Here is an 18067-nt window from a genome sequence, read left to right as displayed (position 1 = left end):
CTTGGAGAAAAACTCAGCCCAGTCATGGCTTTTCCTCCCACTGTAGAAGCTGAAAATGCCAGACACATCCCAATCTCCCTTGCACCAAGCAGAGCCGTGGCCTGGGCTCAGCCAATCAGACTCATCACTCCTGAGCTGAATTACAAGTGAATGAAGTGGAGGAGGGACCCTGCAGGATCCATTCTAGCAAGGGTGTTGGCAGCCAGAGCAGCCACAACAGTTTCCCGAGGCGGCAGATCTGGTGGCTGCATCTGAATGGAACAGCAGAGGGTTGGCATTGTAAACTACGAGCTGCAGGTCCACAACAGCAACAGTGGAGTCTCCACAGGGCTGGTTCTGAGCCTGCTTTCCAACATCATCCCAGCTGTATGGCCTCCAAGGCTGGTTTTAGGCTTTCTCATATACTCTGTGTGCTATCCAATATCCTACAATAAATTCCTTTCTTGTGTAAATCAGGAAAAATTAGTTTGTTGCTTGCAAACTAAGCACCCTGGCTCTTATATGCACAACTTCTGGAAGGGCATGCAGACACAATCCATTACTAAAATGACTAGTCTTATTGAAAGCTTTCTACTGAGCACAAAAGATGCTGCAAACTTTTTTTTTTGAACTGGACTTTTGATTTCAGAATAGTTTTAGACATACAGAAGAAGTGCAGAGTAGTTCAAAAGGTTCTCATATATTCCATAGCCAGTTTCCCATATTCTTAACATCTTATGTTAGTAAGGTACAGTGGTCACAGTTCATAAGCCATTACTGATACATTAATACTAACTAAAGTCCAAACATTATTCAGATTTCCTTAGTTTTTACCCATTTTATCTAATGTCATTTTTCTGTTCCAGGATCCTATACAGAATACCAAATTACATGTAGTTGTCAGTTCTCCTTAGTCTCCTCTTGGCTGTGACAATTTCTCAGGCTGTATTTTTGATTTTGAGGAGGACTGGTAAGGCATTTTGTAGCATGCCCCTCTACTGGCACGTGTCTAATGTTTTCCTCATGATTAGAGTGGGGTTATGGGTTTTGAGGAAGAAGACCACGGAGGTGAAGTGCCATTCTCGCTACATCAGATCAAGGGCACATCCTATCAACATGACATACGACATTGACCTCAATCACTTGGTTGAGGTAGCGGTTGTCAGGTTTCTTTGCTGTAAAGTTACTCTTTTTCCCCCTTTTGATACTGTACTCTTTGGAAGGAAGGAACTATACACATCCTAAAATTAGAGTAGGGAATTACGCTCTACATCCTTGAGAGTGGGGTACCTACATAAACTATTTGGAATTCTGCAAGGGAGATTTATTCCAAACCCATATAAATAAATGAGTGAATAAATAAGTGAGAGATCTATTCTCTCCTGTTTATTTATTCACTCTTTTATTTATATCAGCGTGATGCCATGGATATTTATTTTGCACTTTGGGTTACACTCTAGTACTACTTTATTTTGGTGCTCTTGTGCCCCACTGGTATATTCTCCATCAATATGGCTTTAAAAAAACAACAAAACAAAAGCACTTCCCTACTTTTTGGCATTACAAGATGCTCCAGGCTTATCTTGTATATTTCCCGCACCATCCTAGCATCAGCCATTACTCTAAGGCGTCTTAGTTCCTTTTATTGGAGAATGGGATTAGAAACCAAGATCGGCTGGGTGCAGTGGCTCACGCCTGTAATCCCAGCACACTGGGAGGCCAAGACAGACGGATCACCTGAGGTCAGGAGTTTGAGACCAGCCTGGCCAACATGGTGAAATCCTGTCTCTACTAAAAATACAAAAAATTAGCTGAGCATGGTAGTGGGCACCTGTGATCCCAGCTACTCAGGAAGCTGAGGCAGGAGAATCACTTGAACCTGGGAGGCGTAGGATGCAGTGAGCCAAGATCCTGCCATTGCACTCCAGCCTGGACAACAAGAGCAAAATTCCGTCTCACAAAACACACAAACAAACAAAAGAAACCAAGATCTAGGTGCTAGGCATGCGTGTTGCTACTAGGGTGTCATTGCCCCTGGTGTGTCATTGCTTCTAGGCCCTCTCAGCTGACAGAGCAAGGAAATATATGTGTGTACACTAACCTGTGCATATCCATATATCCATAAATATTTCTTTGAGTAGCCATCTGGATCTATATTAACATGAGTGCTTGCTGATGTCTTCAACTCTGCTCTATTACTACATCGATCAGTGTAGCCCTTTTCCCCTTGCTTACCTGTAACCTCTCACTCCAACAGTGAGAAACCTGGCTTCTACCATCTGCTACCTATTTACTTCATTTTTTAATTCCAGTATACGTAAGTGCTGGTTTCAGAATTGTTAGCCCATACCCCCGTGGGAAATGACTTTGTCACTAGACTACAGTGTTTATGTGCTGTTCCCTTGGCCTTTCTCTTGGTCAGGCCTCACTCATTTCTAAAGTTATACTTAGTTCAGTACCTTTTTCTCTCACCCATTTCGGTAAGCTTGTTTCAAACATTTGTACAAACTTTCCTTTTTTCCCTGTTAGGCAGATTTTCAGTCCAGCCTCAGACTGGAACCCCTTCCTTTTCCTGACTTCTCTTCCTCTTTTTCACCCTTAGCTCTTCATCCTGAAACTTTGGTTTCATCCTGTTAGTCCTTCACCTGGGGTAGGCCAAGGAACATGTTTAGTCTCTATCCTGAAGGAGCAAAGGTGTGTTCCCACAACCCGGGGAAGCATCTCATAGACCTCTAGGGGAGCAGATTGTCCAGAACAGAGAACCCATGAAACAAGAAAACCTTTCTTTCTCTTTCTGTTATTTGCGGCCTCTCATAGCATTACTTAGGTGTGTTATTAGGATAATTTAACCCCCATCCACAGACATACCCATGGAAAGGAAGAAAGGTGTTGAATGGAGACAGAGACCACCTTCCTGCCACATGGGGGACTGTGAAGACTAACTGCAAGGCAGGGTGAGACTCAGCCATGCCACGGCCATGCCACAGTACTACAGAGCATAGCTTTTCCAAGATCAAATCATTCATGATCGCAAGATTTCATTTGCCTTGAAACATTAAGTTCTTCAACTTTCTCTATTATTATTATTATTGTTTTTAAATCAGAATATTAGAATACTTTGAAAAATCACCCACTGTGCCCTGAAAGGTATTCTAAATACCATTCTCAATAATCCCTGTGGCTGTATCGTGGGGAATCTGAAGTTTGAAGTGACATCTCTTATCAATTCTGCCCCTGGGGATAAAGTGGGAGCCTGACAGCTGATCACTTCTTGCCTTTGATAAGCACCTTTCTTATTCTAATTACACCTTTCCCTAAAGTAACTTTTCCAGCTTCCCACCCTCACCCTGCCCCTTATATCCCTGTTTAAAAGGAGCTTATTCAGATAGCTTGTGAATAATGATGCCTCAGGATGGTTTAATGGGGAAAAAGGAAACCTGTAGAGAGCCTTATCTTGAGTGAGTGTCTCAATCATCCAAGATTATCTCCCTGTCGCCCTGTGACCCATCTTCTTCGTGCCACCTTTTAATTTTGGTAGCAATTCCAGTGTATATGGATAATGCCCATTAGCATATTCATGGTCATCTCTTCATATTTATTGTCCGCACACTCATTAATCTTCACCTACTTTGTGTGCTTGACAGCTCAATTTATTTTGCAATCTCTGGGAAGCAGCCATGGCCCCCCAAAGCCTTTGTTTTCCTGTAAATAAACTGTGTTGGGAACCAGGGGACAATGATGCATCCTGTGGTGATTGACACCAGCCACGGCTACTAATCAGGATGAGACTTCATTGCCAGCTGAGTCGAGTGCATTATGGGGCCATTGTTCCAATGCTGCCAGGGCAAGAACACACACAGCCAGTCACCTTTGCAAGATGGGTTGATTGTTCTTCAAGATTAGACCAAGTTGCCTTATTATCCATCCCAGACAACAAGGCATCTCACCCAAACAGACGCATTTGAAGGAACGGCCAGTGCACTGGCCAGATTTGAATTGCTAATGTATAATCTGCCCGGCACAGATGTGCAATGAATATTTGGATGTTGTTTTGCCCGTCAGTTGAGGAGGATGAATTGATGAAGTGATGAGTATTCAATGATGGGTCCTGGATGTTGGCCAACAGCAGAGTTTGAGCACTTGCATGGACGATCATCAGATTACCCCCCAAAGTGCCTGTGCCATAATTCAGCAGCAAATTCTAGGACAGTCTAGCAGAGTGTACTTCTGGTGGTGGAAAGTTCCCTTTCTTTTCTGGTACCATTGGATGTTTCGCTGTGTTTTTCAGGCTTAGGAAAGATATAGAAGTTGCCTTTATTGCCCTTCCCTGCCAACTCTTAATGATATGAATAATGGTTCAGGAGCTAACTACTTGGGTTTCAATTTAGCTTCAGCATTTTCTAGCTCATTTTCTTAAGTTCTTTGTGCCTCTGTTTCCTCATTTGTTAAAACAGATTGAAAAATTCTACTACCCATCCAGAACTATTGTGAGGATTAAATCAGATAACGTACACAGTGCTAGAACAGTGCCTAGTGCATAGTACATGCTGAAGAGATGTTACCTGTTACTCTATTGTTGGTCATTTGCTTTCTCTCAGTATTACTGTGGTCAAGTAGCTTGGATACACTGGATATAAAATTAATCCATTTTCATTACCTCAGAATAGGTCATGGCCTATACTATGCTACTTTCCCTGGTACATTTCCCATAGAAAATGTACCTTTCCTATAGGAATGGAACTTTTCCTATAGTTATGTAACCATGGAGCCCTTTTTCCTGAAGCATTTTTTACAGCTTATTTTCCCTGGAACATACTATAGGAAAAGCAGCTCTAGAAGGTAAACATTTACAAAGTTTTGAAAGAAAAACATGTGACTCAAGAATTTTATATATAATCAAGCTATTTATATGCAAGACAATGGGAATTATACAAATGCATATATTCTCTCTGAAAAGAATGTTATTCAAAGATGTGTTCCATAGAAAGGGAACAATGAATCTAAGGTAGAAACCAGTGAGACCAGTTGATTACATTGAAGTATGTCCAAACAACTGCAGCAAATATATTATCAAACTTGAAATTAAAAAATTAAAATATTTGAAAGAAATTATTTATATTGAAATAATGGGATAATAAAATACATCAATGAATAACAGAAGAATGAAGAAAACCGGAAGGGAAAGCAAGTGTCCTTTTTAAGAAAAAAAAGGATGGTAGAAAGGATATATACACACACACACACATATATTATGTATATATGTATTACACGTGTGTGTATAGATATATACACACACATACAGTGTACACATATACAGGTGTGTATATATATGTGTGTGTGTATATATGTGTGTGTATGTTAAACACACACACAGGTTTAATAAAAGCAACCTCAGTAATCTTTAATAAGATATTAAAAGCCAATACTATGAGATACAAGAAAAAACCCTAAATCTAAGATTTCTCTCTCTATTAGACAAACCAAAAAATATTTAAAATTAAAATATGGGTAAAATATGATTATTTAATGTGAACAAAGAGAAAGTCAGGTCTGAGGGTATTAGTATCGAACAATGCAGAATTATGTAAGTCAAAAACTGCTAATTTCATTTCTTTATCTTCAGTGCTATGCACAGGATAGGTCCTAAATATATATGAGTAAGATTTATTGTGGAAGTGGAAGCAACGAGTGAAAGGTGTGTGAGAAGGCATGATTTGCCTGCAAGGACCTCTCGAGGGTAAGTTTTAAAAAAAATTTATTGACACACAGTATTTGTACATATTGACAGTGTAACATGACATTTTGTTGCATGCATACAATGTGTAATGATCAAGTCAGGGTGTTTGGGGTATTCACCATCTTGAGTATTTATCATTTCTTGGTGTTGGGAACATTTCAGGTTCTCTTCTAGCTATTTTGAAATATACAATACATCGTTGTTAACTATAATCACCCTACTCTGCTATTGAACATTAGAACTTATTTCTTCAATCTAACTGTATATTTGTATCCATTAACCAACCTCACTTCATCCCTCCGACCCCCTCCCAGCCTCTGGTAACTATTTTTCTACTCTATCTCCATGAGATCAATTTTGTTTTGTTTTGTTTTGTTTTCTTTTTTTTTTTGAGACTGAGTCTTGCTCTGTTGCCCAGGCTGGAGTGCAATGGCAGGGTATCAGCTCACTGCAACCTCCACCTCCCGGGTTCAAGCGATTCTCTTGCCTCAGCCTCCTGAGTAGCTGGGATTACAGGCACCCGCCACCACGCCCAGCTAATTTTTTTGTATTTTTAGTAGAGACGGGGTTTCACTATGTTGGCCAGGCTGGTCTCAAACTCGTGACCTCAGGTGATCCACCCACCTCGACCACCCAAAGTGCTGTGATTACAGGCGTGAGCCACCCCACCCAGCCGAGATCAATTTTTTTAGTGCCCCCATATAAGTGAGAATGTTTTTGTCTGTCTATGCCTGGCTTATTTCCCCTAACATAATGACTTCCAGTTCCATCCATGTTGCTGCAAATGACAGGACTTCATGCTTTTTTATGGCTGAATAGTATGCCATTTTGAATATATACACCACATTTTCTTCATCCATTCATCTGTTAATGGACACGTTTCAAAGACTTCATATCTTTGCTATTATGGATAGCTCTGCAATAAACAAGGGGGTGCATGTATTCCTTTGATATACTGAGTTCCTTTCCTTTATTTATTTATTTATTTATTTATTTATTTATTTATTTACTTATCTTTCTGGGGACAGAATCTTGATCTGTTGCCCAGGCTGGAGTGCAGTTGAGCCATCTTGGCTCACTGCAACCTCCACCTCCTGGGTTCAAGTGATTCTCCTGTCTCAGCCTCCAGAGTAGCTGGGACTACAAGCGCATGCCACCAAGCCCAGCTAATTTTTTTATTTTTAGTTGAGACGGGGTTTCACCATGTTGGTCAGGCTGGTCTTGAACTCCTGACCTCAGGTGATCCACCTGCCTCAGCCTCGCAAAGTGCTGGGATTACAGGCATGAGCCACTAAGCCTGGCCCAGATTTCCTTTCCTTTGGATAAACAGCCAGTAGTGGGATTGCTGGATTGTATGGTATCTCTATTTTTACTTTTATTATTATTTTAAAAAATCTCCATACTGTTTTCCATAATATTTGTACTAATTTATATTCCCACCAACAGTGTATGAGTTCCCTTACTCTGCATCCTCGCCAACATCTACTTTTTTTTCTTTTTTCTTTCTTTTTTTTTTTTTGAGACAGAGTCTTGCTCTTGTTGCCCCGGCTGGAGTGCAATGGCAGGATCTCTGCTCGCTGCAACCTCTGCCTCCCTGGTTCAAGTGATTCTCCTGCTTCAACCTACCGAGTAGCTGGGATTACAGACGCCTGCCACCATGCCTGGATAATTTTTGTATTTTTGGTAGAGATGGGGTTTTGCCATGTTGGCCAGGCTGGTCTCGAACTCTGACCTTGTGATCCACCCACCTCGGCCTCCCAAAGTGCTGGGATTACAGGTGTGAGCCACCACACCTGGCCTATTTGTTTTTTCTTTTTGTCTTTTTAGTAACCGTCATTCTAACTGAGGTAAGATGTTTAAGTGCTCAACATCACCAATGAGCTATGAGTAGTGATGTTGAGCACATTTTTATATACCTGTTGGCTATTTGTATGTCTTCTTTGGGGAAATGTCGGATTTTTTTTTTTTTTTTTTTTTTTACTGTTGACTTGTTTGAGTTCCTTGTATATTCTGGATATTAGTCCCTTGTCAGATGGGTAGTTTCCAAATATGTTCTCCTATTTTAACAGGTTGTCTCTTCATTCTGTTGTTTTCGTTGCTGTGCAGAAGCTTTTTAGTTTAATATAGTCCCATTTGTCTGTTTTGTTGTTGTTGTCGTTGTTGCCTACTCTTTTGATATCTTAGCTATAAAATCTTTGCCTAGACCAATGTCCTCAAGTGTTTCCCCTATGTTTTCTTCCAGTAGTTTCACAGTTTCAAGTTTTAGATTTAAGTCTTTAATCAATTTTCAGTGGATTTTGTATATGGTGAGACGCAGGAGTCTAGTTTCATCCTTCTGAATAGGAATATCAAGTTTTCACAGCACGATTTACTGAAGAGGGTGTCCTTTCCCCAATGTATGTTCTTCGTGCCTTTGTCAAAAATCAATTGGCTGTAAGTATGTGGATTTTTTTCTTGGTTCTCTATTCTGTTCCACTAATCTATATGTCTGTTTTTAATACCAATACTTGGCTGTTTGGGTTACTGTAATGTATTGCATTGGGGATTGCACTGTAAGGAACTGCATTATATGTGTTGATTGCTTTGGGTAGTGCGGTCATTTTAGCAATATTAATTCTTCCAATCTATGAGCATGGAACATCTTTCCATTTGTTTGTGTCCTCTTCAATTTATTTTATCAGTATTTTGCTGGATACATTTATTCTTAGGTATTTTATATATTTTTGGTAGCTATTGTAAATGGGATTGGATTCTTGATTTCTTTTTCTGCCAGTTCACTATGGGTGTATAGAAAAACTACTGATTTTGTATGTTGATTTTATATCCTGCAAATTTACTGATTTTGTTTATCAAATCTGAGGGTTTTTTTTTTGGTGGAGTCTAGGTTTTTCTACATATAAGATCACATCATCTGCAAAGAAAAACAGGCCAGGCACAGTGGCTCACATCTGTAATCTCAGCACTTTGGGAGGCTGAGGAGGGAGGACTGCTTGGGTCCAGGAGTTCGAGACCAGCCTGGGCAACATTGGGAGACCCCATCTCTACAAATTTTTTTTTTAATTAAAAAAAAGAGGGATAATTTGACTACCTCTTTTCCAATTTGGATGTTTTTTTATTTCTCTTGCCTAGATTGCTCTCATTAGGACTTCCACTACTATGTTGAATAGAAGTGGTGAAAATGAGCATCATTGTCTTGATCCAGTTCTTAGAGGAAAGGCTTTTAGCTTTTCCTCATTCGGTATGATGATGTCAGCACTGAGTTTGTCATATATGGGCTTTATTATATTGAGGTACGTTCCTTCTGCACCTAGTTTGTTTTTTTTTCATGAGGGCTGATGAATTTTACTAAACGCTTTTTCCACAACTATTGAGATGATCTTATGGCTTTTGTCCTTCATTCTGTTTATGTCAGGGGTCCCCAGACCCTGGGCCACAGACAGGTACCCTCCTGGAACAGCAGGAGATGAGTCAGTGAGTGAGCATTACCACCTGAGCTCCACCTCCTGTCAGATCAGGCAGCATTAGATTCTCACAGGAGTCAGAACCCCATTGTGAACTGTGCATGTGTGGGATCTAGGTTGTGCGCTCCTTATGAGAATTTAATGCCTGCTGATCTGAGGTGGAACAGTTTCATCCCGAAACTACCCCCGCCCCCCACATACAACCCATACAAAAAACGTCTTCCACGAAACCAGTCCCTGATGCCAAAAAGGTTGGGACCGCTGGTTTACATGATATATGATGTTGACTGATTTGCATATATTAAACCATTCTTGTATCCCCGTGATAAATTCCACTTGATCATGGTGGATTATCTTTTTGAAGTGCTTCTGAATATAGTTTACTAGTATTTTGTAAATGTACAAACTATTGTGTGTCTATTTTCATGAGGGATATTGGCCTGTAGTTTTCTTCTTTTGTTGTGTCCTTGTCTAGTTTTGGTATCAGCATTAACACTGGCATCATAGAATGAGTTAGGGAGAATGACCTCCTCTTCAGTTTTTTGGAATAGCTTCAGGGGAATTGATGTTAGCTCTTCTTTATAAGTTTGGTAGAATCCAACAGTGAAGCCACTTGGTCCTGGGCCTTTCTTTGTTGGAAGACTTTTTATTAGTGATTCAATCCTGTTATTTGGTCTGTTCAGGGTTTTTCTTTCTTCCTGATTCAATCTTGATAGGTTTACGTGTCTAGGAATTTATCCATTTCCTCTAGGTTTTCCAGTTTGTCAGTGTATAGCTGTTCATAATAGTCTCTAATGTTCTTTTTTATTTCTGTGTTATCAGTTGTAATGTCTCCTTTTTCATTTCTGATTTTGTCTATTTGGCTCTTCTCTCTCTTTTTTTTTTCTTGGTTAGTCTAGCTAGTGGCTTATCAATTTTATCTTTTCAAAAACACTCAACTTTTCATTAATCCTTTGTATTGTATTTTTGGTCTCTATTTCATTTAATTTTGTTCTGATATCTATTATTTCATCTACTAATTTTGGGTTTGGTTTGTTCTTGTTTTTCTAGTTTTTTGAGGTGAATTATTAGATCATTTATCTGAAATCTACTTTTTTGATGTAGGTATTTATTGCTATAAACTTCCCTCTTAGTACTACTTTTGCTGTATCCCATAGGGTTTGGTATGTTGTGTTTTCATTTTCATTTGTTTCCAGAATTTTAAAAAACTTCCTTCTTAAGTTTTTCATTGACCCAGTGGGTGTTCAGAAGCATGTTGTTTAATTTCCATGTATTTGTACAGTTTTCAAAGTACCTCATATAATTGATTTCTAGTTTTATTCCATTGTGGTCTGAGAAGAACTTGATGTAATTTCAATTTGTAGAAATTTGTTGAGACTTGTTTTGCCTAATATATTATATATCCTGGAAAATGTTCTGTGTGCTGATGAGAATAATGTGTATTGTGCAGCTGCTGGAGAAAATGTTCTGTAAATGAGTGTTAGGTCCATTTTGTCTAAATCACAGTTTAAATACATTATTTCTTTGTTAATTTTCCATTTATACGATCTGTCTAATGTTGAGAGTGGGGTGTTTAAGTCCCTCACTATTATTTCATTGGCATCTATCTCTCCCTTTAGATCGAATGAATTTACTGAATGTACCTGGGTGCTCCAGTGTTGAGTGCATGTACATTTAGAATTGTTGTATCCTCTTGCTTAATTGATCCTTTTATCATTACGTAATACACTCTTTGTCTCTTTTTCCTGTTTTGACTTTTTTTTCCTAAGCCCTTTAATATTCACTTAAATAGTTGAGGCACAAACAATAATAAAACTACATTTTTTATGTTACAAGAAGATTTTGTATGATATCTACATGATACACCAATTTTCTCATAATCTCTTTGGCAATAACATTTCAGTAACACTCTAGTCCACAGGCTGATTCAACAGGGTCAGAAAGGCAAGCAGGAATATATTAAAAATAAACTTATTGAGGGGTAAGAGGAATCCAAACATTGACTGACTGATTATTATGCTCACTACTAGGTTTTACATAGTTAACATAAATTAAATGAGAATGTAAGTTCTAGTTATCTGTTAATAGAACAGCATTGCTACGGCTAGGTAATTCTAAACTTCAAATGTTCTTTCACTTTAAGGACAAATCGTGGAACCAAACAATATGTCTTTGCCTCAAAATGCATGTCAATGTACACTAATATATATTTTCCATTTCCAAAGTTTTTTTTACAAGTGTGCAACATTAGCACATGAAAACATTCAAACTCTTGGCTGGGTGCAGTGGCTCACGCCTGTAATCCCAGCACTTTGGGAGGCCGAGACGGGCAGATCACGAGGTCAGGAGATCACAACCATCCTGGCTAACACGGTGAAACCCCGTCTCTACTAAAAATACAAAAAAAAAAAAAAAAATTAGCCAGGTGTGGTGGTGGGCGCCTGTAGTCCAAGCTACTCGGGAGGCTGAGGCAGGAGAATGGCGTGAACCCAGGAGGTGGAGCTTGCAGTGAGCCAAGATTGTGCCACTGCAAAAAAAAAAAAAAAAAGAAAAAAGAAAAAAAGAAAACATTCAAGCTCTTATTACTTCACTTGAACCTGGGTTTACATCCTCACCTGCCGAGCACTATTTGGCCAGCATCACCACAACTATCTGGATATATCACCCTGTTTTTGACTTGAAATCTATTTTATATGATACAAATACAGCTACTTATGCTTGTTGTACTTTCCATTAGAAAGGAATATCTTTTTCCATCCCTTTACTTTTAGTCTGTATGTCTTTTACAGGTGAAGTGAATTTCTTATAGGCAGCACATAGTTGGGTCATTAAAAAAAAAATCCGTTCTGTCAGTTTTTTCCACTCTTAAGTGAAAAATCTAATCTGTTTACATTTAAGAGTGTTATTGATATGTGAGGATTTACTCCTGTCATTTTGTTAACTGTTTTCTTGTTGTTCTATATAATTTTTGTTTGTTTCTTTCTTTCTTGTTTATCATTGCAGTTTGGTGATTTTCCATAGTGATAACATTTGAGTCCCTTCTCTTCCTTGTTTGTTTGCTTTACCAGTGAGTTTGATAGATTTGTGTGTTTTCATGATAGTAGATATCATCCTTTTGCTTCCAGGTGTAGAACTCCCTTAGGCACTTCTTGTAGGGCTGGTCTAGTTTTTGCTTGTCTGGGAAAGACTGTTTCTCTTTCATTTATGAAGGATAGCTTCGCTGGGTAGAGTAGTCTTGGCTGCCAGTTTTTTTTTTCTTTCTTTCAGCACTTTGAATGTATCATCCCATTTTTTCCTGGCCTGTAGGGTTTCTGTTGAGAAATTGGCTGTCTGATGGGGGTTCCTTTATATGTGACTTTTCTCTGGCTGTTTTTAGAATTCTCTCTTTGTCATTGACTTTTGACAGCTTGACTAGAATATTCTGCGGAGAAAACTTGTGGAGTTACATCTATTTGAGGATCTCTGAGCTTCCTGTATCCTGTTTCTGGATGTACACTTGGTACACTTGGGAACTTTTCAACTATTATTTCATTAAATAGGTTTTCTATAACTTTGGTCTTCTCTTCATCTTCTGGAACACCCACAGTTCAGATATTTGCTCACTTTTTTCTTCTTTTTTTATACTTCTCCTTTTCTGTTGCTTTTCTCTCTCCCTTTCCCCTTTCTTTCTCTTTTTTTTTTTCTAGCTTGTTTCAAAAGACCCGTCTTCAAGTTCTGAAATTGTTTCTTCTGCTTAATCTAATCTGCTGTTGAAGCTCTCAAGTGTATTCTTTTAAATTTCATTCCTTAAATTCTTTAGTTCCTGGATTTCTGTTTGGTTCCTTTTTTAAGATATCTATATCTCTGGTGAATTTCTTATTCATATCCTGAATTTTTGAAATTTCATTGTATTGTTAATCTCAATACAATTAAGTAATTGTTAATGTGTTCTCTTGTATCTCACTGAGCTTCATTCATATTATTATTTTGAATTCTTTTTTCAGCATTTTATAAATTTGTTTTTCATTGGAATCTATTACTGGAAAATTATTGGGTTTTTTTTGGAGGTGTCATACTTCCTTGCTTTTTCTTGTTTCTTGTGTCCTTACATTGACATCTGTGCCTCTGTTTTAACAGTCACTTCTTCCATTTTTTTCTGATTGGTTTTGATAGGGAGAGACTCTTTCCTAAAGATGTATCTCTGGTGTTGGGTAGAGCACTTTAGCTTTGCTTCTGGGTGCATGCAGTAGTGTAGTCTCCATATGATTTCTTCTAGTGTAAAAAGCATTGGTGGTGTCTGTGATTTCCTCAGTGACTTAGGCTGTAGTTGTTAGTGGAGTCTGTGGTGAGGTTTTACTGTGGATGGGGATGCCAGGTCATCAGTCCTTATGCCCCAGTTGTGGCAGTGGCGAGCCAAGTGTGTCTTTCCTTGGGCCTCCAGAAGATGTATGTGAACACCAGCATTAGAGTGTCCAAACATGCCGATTCTTGGACCTCCAGGAGGCCCTTGCTATAGCGCTGGCAGTGACAGTGGTAGGCTGGGTGTGTGGCTGAGTCTGTCATCCCCTGGATAATGTGTGTGGCATAGGCAATGGCAGTAGCAGTGGTGGCACAACACTTGGACTCTGAAACAGCATATGTTGGTGTTAGTGGTGGCTGCAACAGGCTTGGGAGGTGGTGCATGTGGCGGTGGGAGAGCCACTGGTGTAGTAGGGGCAAGCTAGGTAGACCCATCCATAGGCCCCTGGGAGGAGTGCACAGATGCCAGTGGTGGTGAATGAGGCAGGGCAATCCCCATACCCCCAGGTAGTGTGCTTGAGCATGGCAGGTGGGGGTTGTACCAGGCCAGGCAGGCCTGTCTTCAGGCCTCCTGGTGGTGTCCTCAGGTGCTGGCTGTGTTGGGCAGGGCAGGGTGCTCCCCAGACCCCTGGTGGAATGTTCTGGTGGCTGCAGCAGCAGCAACAGCAGCAGCAATGGTTGGGGGAGCCTGTCCTTAGGGCACATGCAACTATGTAGCAGTGGCCCCGCTGTTGGGAGGTGGAGTCACTGCCAGTGGCATATGCTTTGGTTTCCCAGTGGCAGCAGCAGTGGCTGCAGTGGACAGTGGCAGAGCCTGTCCTCAGGGCATGTGCACAGCAGCTCCTCTGCTGGGGGGAGTTGAGTTGCTGCTTTTGGTAGCTCTCCCAGGTAGGCAGTTATCAGGCCCTAAGGAACATGCATTTTTGATTCCCTTTGTCCCAGGGGTAGCTTCCCTGGTCCATTGCACCACTGATTCCCCAGGGTGTAGGACACTATGTGTGTTAGAATGCTGGGAACCCTGGTGTTCTGCTGGGTCCAATTGGTATTGTGCTCCTGTAGACCTCTGGGTGTACATGGAGGTATATCAGTGGGGCTCCAGGCATGTGGAGATGCAGGGGCAATTGTGCCCCAGGGTAGGATGCAGTCTGGTGTGGACTGGGCTTGCAAAATGGTGCCATGCTGTAGCTGCTTAGGACTCAGGGAGTGCATGGGACCCAGCATGAGTTCTCCTCCTTGAGCAATGCTGTTGCGTGGTCTCTAGGCAGCTCCCTATGTTAGGTTTCTGGGCCCATAAAGATCCAGGGGCTGTCCCATGGCTAGGGTTGCAAGTCTGTGGTGGGAATGTGGACCACTGGGGATCTCTCCCTTTCCCCACACTAGCCTCTCTGAGCACCTAGCCAATCCTCGCTGAGCCAGTTGCCTAATTTCCCTCTCCTTCCATGCCTCAACTGTTTCCTGTCACTTCTCTGTTGAATTCTAGTGTTCTCTTGGATGCTCTATTCAAATGCCTCTAGTCAGCCATTTTGAAGCCTTCCCCTAGGTCTCTTTTTCCAAGGCTTATGTCCCTAAGCTGCCTTAGCTGACCAAGTTTCTATTAAATAATAATTATTTTCTCTTGGATGACTAGGACTCATCCAGATGGTCTCACCCCTTCAAAATAATTGCAAACAAGATTAAAGCAGCATTTAGGAACTATTCTAGTTGGCTTTTGCCTTTCTCTGATGTATACTCTTGGGACTCATATCACCAACTAGGTATAAGTTTTTAAGGGATCTCTTACTTTATCTGCCCAACTCACTTTCTTCTGGGAACAGCTTCCAATTTCTTCCTCAATATACCCTCTGTTCCCTTCTCCCAGCTATATGATTCCTGCTGCTGTATGATCCTAGATCTTGGCCACAATTGATGGGTTCAATATTAGATTGCTGAGCTGAATCTGGCAACCCATAGTACCTTGCCTCTGAACCTTGCTTCACTAATTTAAGGGCAGCTGAACCAGGAAAGGTCCATCTTAATCCTTCTCTGTTATTTTTTCAAACTCTGCAAGAGAGCCAGTTCCTCTTTGGTGGTAGTATTAAGGTGGAGGGCTTGGCTTCACTGGTAGCATGTTTCCTGCTACAAAAGAGAAGTTAGTCTATAATGAAAGACAATGAAGTATCATATAAAGAAATGGTGTTCTGGTGGCATTTGAATTCCTGGTTTCATTTGAACATCTAGCCTAGCTACATCCCTGTACTTCTCTTGATTCAATTGTGTAACTTTCCTTGAATTACACAATCTATCCCCAGTAGCTTCCTAAAAATCTTCCCTTTCTGCCTAAGCTAGGGTTGGGTTAAAAATTTTAAATATTTGCCCATATAACCTAACGTATGATAGTGTATTACTCTATTGAATTGAAGTGTTGTTAGGTTTCCAGGTTCTATAACGCAAAGGAAGCATATAATTTGGCTGAAAGCAAGCTGGTTAACATGATAATTTGGTTTGAAAATAAACATCACCAGTGATTTTTTTTTGATAATTGCTTTTTTTTTTTTTTTTGGTGTACCCTAAGCAGTTTTGCAATCCTTTCGTGTCTTTTTTTCTTTAGATTTTTCTTCATTTTTGCTTTTCAAATTTGCCTTTTAAAACTTTAAATATTTGCTTTTAGAATTTAAAGTCAGTTGTTTTTCCTCTGGACTGCTTATAGTAGAAAGCTGGAGTAATCTCAATATATAACAAGGATTATAAAGAACAAATTATATATCTCAAACAGGGCATTAGTTGGAAACACAAATGTCTACTATGTTGTAAACTTAGTAGACATAAATGACCAACAGGATTATTTTATAGTTTATTGCTCAAATTTCTATTTTCTGAGGAAAAAATCTAACTTAGGAAATATCAGAAACCATAAACAAAAAATTTCTGGCCCAGTCACTCTCATTGTGATACCAACACCAAAACCCCAGTCCTCTTGGCATAAACAGAGCTGCTGGCTCCAGCAGCCCCTTGGCTCAGGGGTCAGGATGGTAAAATTCTCCCTTCCCCTATCTCCTAAGAGGTGATGCTTTATCAAGGACAGTTTAGAAAGTGGGTCATTGGGAAGACTCCCCTCCCCTCAGCTGGCAGGCATGAGAGCACTGTCTGGATGGTGGCACCTTCTCCGGCTACTGGGGACAGAGTTCGAGAGGGTTAAGGTTAGGAATGGAGTAAGGGGTTCAAAGGAAGTGATAGAATATAAGGGGTTTTTGATAAAAGTAGAAGTAGAGGAGGGCTGCAACTGTCCCTCTGTGTGAATTCAGACAGGTCCTTCCTCTTTCTGGGCTTGTTTTCCCATCTGTGCAATACCAAATTAGGTTAGGTGGCCTCTGGGGTCCCAGTCAGATTTGACTGGCTTTGATTCTGGGAGGTGGAAATGGAAAGGAAGGAGATCACAGGACAATTAGTGACCTGGCAAAGATGGACAGAAAAGGGCTGATTGTTATGATTAAAGATGGAGTGAGCAGAGTGGGGCAGTGAAGTGCTCTGGTGCTTCATTTTTACTCTTTTTTTTGAGATAGAGTTTTGATCTTGTTGCCCAGGCTAGAGTGCAATGGCGTGAAGTCAGCTCACCGCAACCTCTGCCTCCCAGGTTCAAGCGATTCTCCTGCCTCAGCCTCCCAAGTAGCTGGGATTACAGGCATGCACTACCACATACCACTAATTTTTTTGTATTTTTAGTAGAGACGGGGTTTCTCCATGTTGGTTGGGCTGGTCATGAAGCATTTGCAGAAGAGGCAACTGTAGTACAACTGAAAGAACTGTTAACCTCAAGTTGGACATACCTGGGTTTGAATTGTAGCTCTACTGCTTCCTAGCTGTAAGCCTCAGACTTTCAATCTCTAAAAATGCCTATAATAATTACCTGGAAGGATGCTGTGAAGAGCAAATGAGACAATCTCTAATGAGCTCTGCAAAAGCTCTGAAGGCTGTCCAAATAGGGGTTCAAAGAACTGGATCAAAGAACTGCAATACTGCTCCCCCTTAGCTGAGTGGATCTCTTTATGGACATGATACTCCCTCTTCCATTGGCCCATCGTGTTTTTATGTGTGTGTGTGTGTGTGTGTGTGTGTGTGTATGAAGGACAAATGATATTTATGCATATCAAAGGGGAGGAGACTGAGAAATTCTGGTATGTGCGAAGTCCCAGATGGCTCAGGTAACTAAGGGCCAAATGCTGGCTCAGTTACTTTTCAATTGTGTGCCTTCAGGCATGTCTTTCACCTCTCTGAGCTTGTGTGTAAGATGGGGGATAATCATACTCACCTCAGAAGACTGATGGGAAGAGGCAAATGGACAGTAAATAGCAAAGTCTTTCTAAACCCAAAGACCTGTACAACTACAATTGCAGTGCTGCAGGGGGAGTTGTACTGAAAAAACATTACACAAAGAATTTGGTTAGGGTGAGGGCAGACTGAAGAATAGTAAAGTGGTTGGACTTTGCAATCAGAGGGCCTTAAGATTCTATCCATGCTTCAAGGCCGTGGGATGCAGGCAAGTTGCTTAACTACATTCATCTAAAAGGGAAGAACACCTACATCTCAGTGAACTGTTGGGGATTCAGCATCTGCTATGTATGTATCTCCTTTCATG

The 18067-nt window shown here is 40.5% G+C and overlaps 1 protein-coding gene across 3 annotated transcripts in view; it reads left to right on the top strand.

The window, feature by feature from the left end:
- SEC61B (SEC61 translocon subunit beta) overlaps positions 1–18067 on the top strand; it is a 64992-nt gene that overhangs the window by 32050 nt on the left and 14875 nt on the right. The window contains exon 2 of one of the 3 annotated variants that reach the window (XM_063636198.1): positions 5603–5716. The exons of the other annotated variants lie outside the window; for them this stretch is intronic. The gene's annotated coding sequence lies outside the window, so the exon portion shown is untranslated. The remainder of the gene's footprint in view (positions 1–5602; positions 5717–18067) is intronic. 3 annotated transcript variants of the gene reach the window in all.

Source organism: Symphalangus syndactylus, chromosome 3, assembly GCF_028878055.3.
Source record: "Symphalangus syndactylus isolate Jambi chromosome 3, NHGRI_mSymSyn1-v2.1_pri, whole genome shotgun sequence".
Taxonomy (NCBI): Eukaryota; Metazoa; Chordata; class Mammalia; order Primates; family Hylobatidae; genus Symphalangus; species Symphalangus syndactylus.
The sequence above is the reverse complement of the archived record's forward strand: the minus strand, read 5'-3'. Positions and strand labels throughout refer to the sequence as shown.